General features: G+C 45.6%; 1 long non-coding RNA gene across 1 annotated transcript; it reads left to right on the plus strand.

Annotated features, from left to right (window-relative positions):
• Nucleotides 1-1,164: 1,164 nt before the first annotated feature.
• Nucleotides 1,165-2,520, plus strand: LOC127751271 (uncharacterized). The gene is made up of 2 exons (XR_008012053.1): nt 1,165-1,326; nt 2,030-2,520. It is a non-coding gene; the product is annotated as an uncharacterized LOC127751271 (long non-coding RNA).
• The last annotated feature ends 3,279 nt before the right edge of the window (nt 2,521-5,799 follow it).

Genomic DNA, 5,799 nt, shown 5'->3' on the forward strand with positions numbered 1-5,799 from the left:
TCGCGTCCATTTTCAACAGAAACTCATCAGGTTCTAGGCTATTCAGTGCAGTATCAATAATACCAGCAACGTCATCGGAAGTTTCATCTTGGATCTGCTTAAGAAACATTGCTATGTTATTGTTTTGCACCAGGCCGGAGGGTGCATCAACTCTTACGAGTCTTAGGAATAGCGGGTGCTGGCACACTTCAGAGACTGGTTGTTCATCTTCCTTCGCTATTTCATCTGTGTGGTCATGACTCAGTTCAGGTTCTTGGCGCGCCGGCTCAGGTTGTTGGGTTGCCAATAAGGCGATGATACTCTTGTATTCATCTTTTTGTCGAGCCTTTTTGAGGCCATCGGCTGAGCGGCTCGTGAGGGTAGAGAGAGCTATGCATGTTGCCGTGACAGAGGCTTTGGTGGCTTCTGGGAGGGATAGCTCATGACGGGCTATGCTGGTAAGTTCCTCTTTAGTATACGGCCCTCTCTTGGTCACTGCTCTGGCACGCATAAGATCAATATCATCCTGGTTATATTCCAGTGGGTGGGCCCTCTTGTAGTGTTGAAGCATGGATGGATATGAGGGTCATGCTTTTTGGCAGAGTGGGGAAGGGTACCCATTTTCTGCAGGGGGAATAGCATTACAGCGTCGTATATGTTGCTTCCTCTGCTCATCCTTTCGTGCAGAAATGTCAAGATGCCATTTTCGGCTGATTGTTATTTCATTTTCCGGAGGTTGGTTCACTCCAGAGGTGGTTGCTGTGCCACTGTCTGGGTCCACAGCGATCCGAGGCTCAGTTTCTTTATTATTAGCCGCAAGGTGCTTGTATAGTTTTCATGACTTGCGGGGACATGAAAACTAATGGCTCGAGGCCATTTGCTGGGGCTGCCAGCGGGTGCATAACCTCTGCTGTTGGTTCGGGGACCAGGCTTCGCGACAGAGGTTCGGTCATTTGGTCCCTTATTCGGCGCCACCGAGGGTTGCCTTTAGCCAGGAGGTAGCAGTAGGCACTTGGGAATGGGATTAGAGTAGCTGCCTCGCAGGGTGACACACGGCACTACTACCCCTCACACCAAACCCTTATGGTCTAGAGATGGGGAGGATGCACAGCGGACTCTTTCAAGTCAAGTTAGGCATCTCCTTATACTCTAGCGGAGCACTTGTGGAGTCTCTCAGGCGCTGCCCAAGAGAGTCATAGTTACTCCCGCCGTTTACCCGCGCTTGCTTGAATTTCTTCACGTTGACATTCAGAGCACTGGGCAGAAATCACATTGCGTCAACAACCGCTAGGTCCATCGCATTGCATTGTTTTAGTTAGACAGTCGGATTCCCCTGGTCAGTAGAGGGTAGCGTAAAAAAAGGATTTGAGATACTGAAATGGCGGGTATGCGGAAAAGTTGTCTTTTTAGATGTAGAATCCAGTGCAATTTTTTATTTTGAGATCGGACAATATTTTCCGATCGCGCAACGAGTTCAAAGTTATGCATTAGCTCTTGTGGGAAAAATCGCCCAAAACCATGAAAAAATGAAAATCGAAAATTTGGGCTTTGTATGTGATGTTTTTTGAAAATCTGTTTTCAGAAATGCAATCTACGTCATAAAAGGCATCCACTGATGTGTCACACATGATATTATAGTGAGCGGTTCAGTGCCGACCAGGTATCAATTTAAGCCCAAATTGCATCAAATTGCACAAAAGTCATCAAATTATGCAGCCTACACCGCCTAAACCATGGGTTGCAATAATCAAGTGTGATACATCACCGGATGTCCTTTTTGGCGTAGATTGCATTTCTGAAAACAGATTTTCTAAAAACATCATGAACAAAGCCTAAATTTTTGATTTTCATTTTTTCATGGTTTTTGACGATTTTCCCCATAAGAGCTAATGCATAACTTAGAGCTCGTTGCGCGATCGGAAAATATTGTCCGATCTCAAAATAAAAAATTGCACTGGATTCTACATCTAAAAAGACAACTTTTCCGCATACTCGCCATTTCAATATCTCAAATCCTTTTTTTACGCTACCCTCTACTGGTCAGTGCCAGTTCTAAGTTGTTCTTAAGATGGTGGCCGTAGGAGACGCGCGGGACGGCCAGTTGCCCAGCCGCCGTGATCAACGGCCCCCTGAAGCTTGAAAGGTCCACGGAATAGGCCGAAGCGCTGGGACCGGGGTTGATCTCGCCTTGCGGCTCGACCTCACCCAGGCCCGGCATCCGACACAAGAACAGACCGCTTCTCTGACAAGCCCGACTCACCTAGAACCTCAGAGCCAATCCTTATCACGAAGTTACAGATCCAATTTGCCGACTTCCCTTACCTACATTATTCTATCGACTAGAGGCTATTCACCTTGGAGACCTGCTGCGGATATGGGTACGAACCAGATCGGATGTCCACGTGGCCCTCACCCGGATTTTCAAGGTCCGAGAGGACGCTGCCGACATCGCCGCAAGTGCGATGCTCTTGGCGCGCTGCCCCCTATCTCCCTGCTAGAGGCTTCCAGGGGGTGTGCGCACTTATACAGAAAAGATAACTCTCCCGGCAGCTCCCGGCGGCGTCTCCGGGGCATGTTAGGTTACCCTGACGAGCTTTAAGAGCCCGATTGGAACGGTTCCGATGCTGGGTTCCGGAATAGGAACCGGATTCCCTTTCGCCCGACGGCAGTCTGCACCTCTGTTTGTTTTTCGCACAGGGCAAAAAGCATAGCAAGACTAGCGCATCGACTTCGGATTTCTCCTAGGGCTTAGGATCGACTGACTCGTGTGCAACGGCTGTTCACACGAAACCCTTCTACCACATCAGTCACCATGAAAGGCGACCAGGACTATGCTTGGTTATCAGGTTTAAATGTTATGTTGTTTTGTTGTTGGTTTTTTGGGTGGGAGGGATGTGAAATGGGCACGTGACTTGAGGTGTGTGAGCAAAATTTGTTGTCGACATTACAACATTTTCAGCACTCCAGCATTAGGTCGGTTGCATGGTATGTGGCCTCCTTTGTACCCTCGTACTTTCTGTTTCTTTTTCAGCGCTTTTTTTTTCGTTTTTTTTTTAAATTTATTTTTTACCATGCCTCTTTAATCTAGTATATACAAACGCATAGTCACACATCAATACACATTGCACACTACAAATCATTCTGGTCAACATTAAGAAACAGAAGTTGAGCTAGACCGTCAAAAGTAAGCTTTATACCCGTTACATAGAGTTGGGTCTGAGGATCAAACACATTCACCTCAATTGCTAATAATTTTTCTTCAAGTTGAAGGGAGGTGTTGACGACGTCTTCCATCAGCCATCCTTCGGCGACTAGCCGTGTCCACAGCGTCTGCCAAGTCAGAGTGTGGTTAGGCTGTGACGCCAGCAGCTCCATCAAGTTTACTAAATGTCAATTGGAAGTTAAGTAATGCCAGAAACACCTTTTCACAAATTTTGCGGGTATTAGGGTGCTTCTATGAGGAAACCATCAGTACCTATCATTTATGAGTAGACCAGTATATGGTCACTCAAACATGTTCATAATCTGTGAAAATGCATTTAATGCATTACTAAACTTCCAAATTGCATTAAGGAAAACTCAGGCAGCATCAAAAACAGCAAAATCTGAAATGATGGGTGATGGGTTCCAAGTTTCATTGGAGGGCCACCTTTACACACTCCTTAGCGGATTCCGACTTCCATGGCCACCGTCCTGCTGTCTTAAGCAACCAACGCCTTTCATGGTTTCCAATGAGCGTCGATTTAGGCGCTTTAACTCGGCGTTTCGTTCATCCCAAAGCGCCAGTTCTGCTTACCAAAATTGGCCCACCTATTGTACTTAAAAATTCTCCTGTGTACCACCCCGCCTCAAATTCTTATGCTGAGAGGGGAGTGAGAATTGCGAAAAGAGCACTTGCAAAATTGTGAGAAGACCTAAAGTTAAACCATCCTGAAATGTGTAGTGACTCGAATCTCCTAATTAAGGATAGAGTAAACTCCTTTCTGCTTCATCATCGCAACACTCCATCAAGTCAAACAGGAAAAAGTCCAAATGAAATGTTGTATCTATTGACAGCGAACCGCGAACGGAACGTTGATTTAGTTCCGTAATATTTCATCCATTCAAACAACCGTAATCCTATCACCATGTCGATGAGTAACAATCTCAGCGTGTGTGCTTGTTGCTTCTTTACGCTGTAACGACTGGCGTTAGCCAAGGTCTAAAGACAATTCTATTGCAACGCCGGGCGCGGGCTGTAGCGCGCACGTGTCCAGTCATTAAAACATGATAATGGATAAAGGAGGCATTACTTTTCTCATTCGGTGAAGTGCGAAACTCGAAGGTTCTAGTGCAATAGGCTTATCCCGCATCTCCTTTTTTTTCATCATGCGGCTGCAGCAATTTGCCTGCTACTCTAAAACGTGTGCTTTATTGGTAAAAACGTCTTGTATTCCTTCCAAATTGAGAAGTGATCAGTTTGCTGCATGGACATAAAAACTCCCGAGTGTTTTGGAGTGAAATTGTTCGGGTTAGTGTAGCTGCTGCGCCGTTAGGCCGCAGTTGTGCTTGCACTGCATGGATGGTGGCCACACGCCGTGGTGGTGGCCATTGATTTGATCAATTACTCAGTGGACCACTTCACGCTCTTTGTCTATCGCATTCAAATGCCTTATATTAATGAGCAATCCGGTCACTCCATCATTGGTGTCTGTTTGGTGAATGGCTCGCTGTGTGCCTTGTAAAGGATTTAGCCTCGTGAGGCGAGTCGCGGCCTCATTGATCGAGTTGCTTCAGAGGTCGAGAGATATGAATGGCTGGACCTCTAAGACGAGCTGCCTCAGGCTGCCTCCCGAGACTAAATCCATCATTGTGTCCACTATTTGCCAAGAAACAATGGACAGGTGAACCCTATTCATGCTTGCTATTTCAAGGACTACATTCCACCTTCTGAGGTGAACCGGATCGTGCCTGTCGAACAAATGGATTTTACCAGGCCAACTCCGTCTCTAACGCCAGGACATTTTAGAAATCGACCACCCATATATGTAATAGTCAACAGCGCTTCTCAATCAAACAATATAATTGTTTTGTGACGCTTTTCTTGAATTTTCACGTGGAAAATATTTTTGGCAAAATGTCTGTAATTGTCATAGCACCAACCAATCCCCGCTCGATTGCCTTCTTCAAATGGTGAGACCTCTGCCATGGCTGCAGGCTCAGGTGTGCCATCTGGTTACCTACGCCAACCTGCCCAAAATAGTTTTGGAAACCAATACAACAGTTCTGTAAGTCGATGGTCCATAGGGCCATTTTAGAGACATTAATTGGTTTGTACATTTCTAATTGTTTCAGTTGTTTTAAGCTTGGTTTTAAATGTTAGTGTCTTCTTTTTCAGCTTGGCTATGATGGCCAAATGACTTTCCGTGCTGACTCATCTCGTTTGAGACAGGCAATCGATGTGGCTGGTGGGGCTAGAACACGTCAACAAGCTCATGTTTCGGAAACCCTGATAACGATGTAAGTACCTAGATGGCCGGCAGTGCCATTCTAGTAATTGTTTTGTAAATTCTCATTGTGTGACTTGTTTCAAGCTTAGTTCTTAAATTTAATTTGTTTTCCTCAGTTTGGCTATGATGGCCAAAAGGACTTTCCGTGCTGACTCATCTCGTTTGAGACACGCAATTGATGATATGGCTGGTAGGTCCAGGATACGTCAACAAGCTCATGATTTTGGAAACCCTGATATCGTTGTAAGTACCTAGGATGGTATACAGTGCCATTCTAGTAATACTTTTGTACATTCTAATTTTGTTTTTTTGTTTCGAGCTTGATTTTTAG

This window comes from Frankliniella occidentalis, unplaced genomic scaffold (assembly GCF_000697945.3).
Source record: "Frankliniella occidentalis isolate FOCC.00 unplaced genomic scaffold, Focc_3.1 Scaffold405, whole genome shotgun sequence".
NCBI classification, from domain to species: Eukaryota; Metazoa; Arthropoda; class Insecta; order Thysanoptera; family Thripidae; genus Frankliniella; species Frankliniella occidentalis.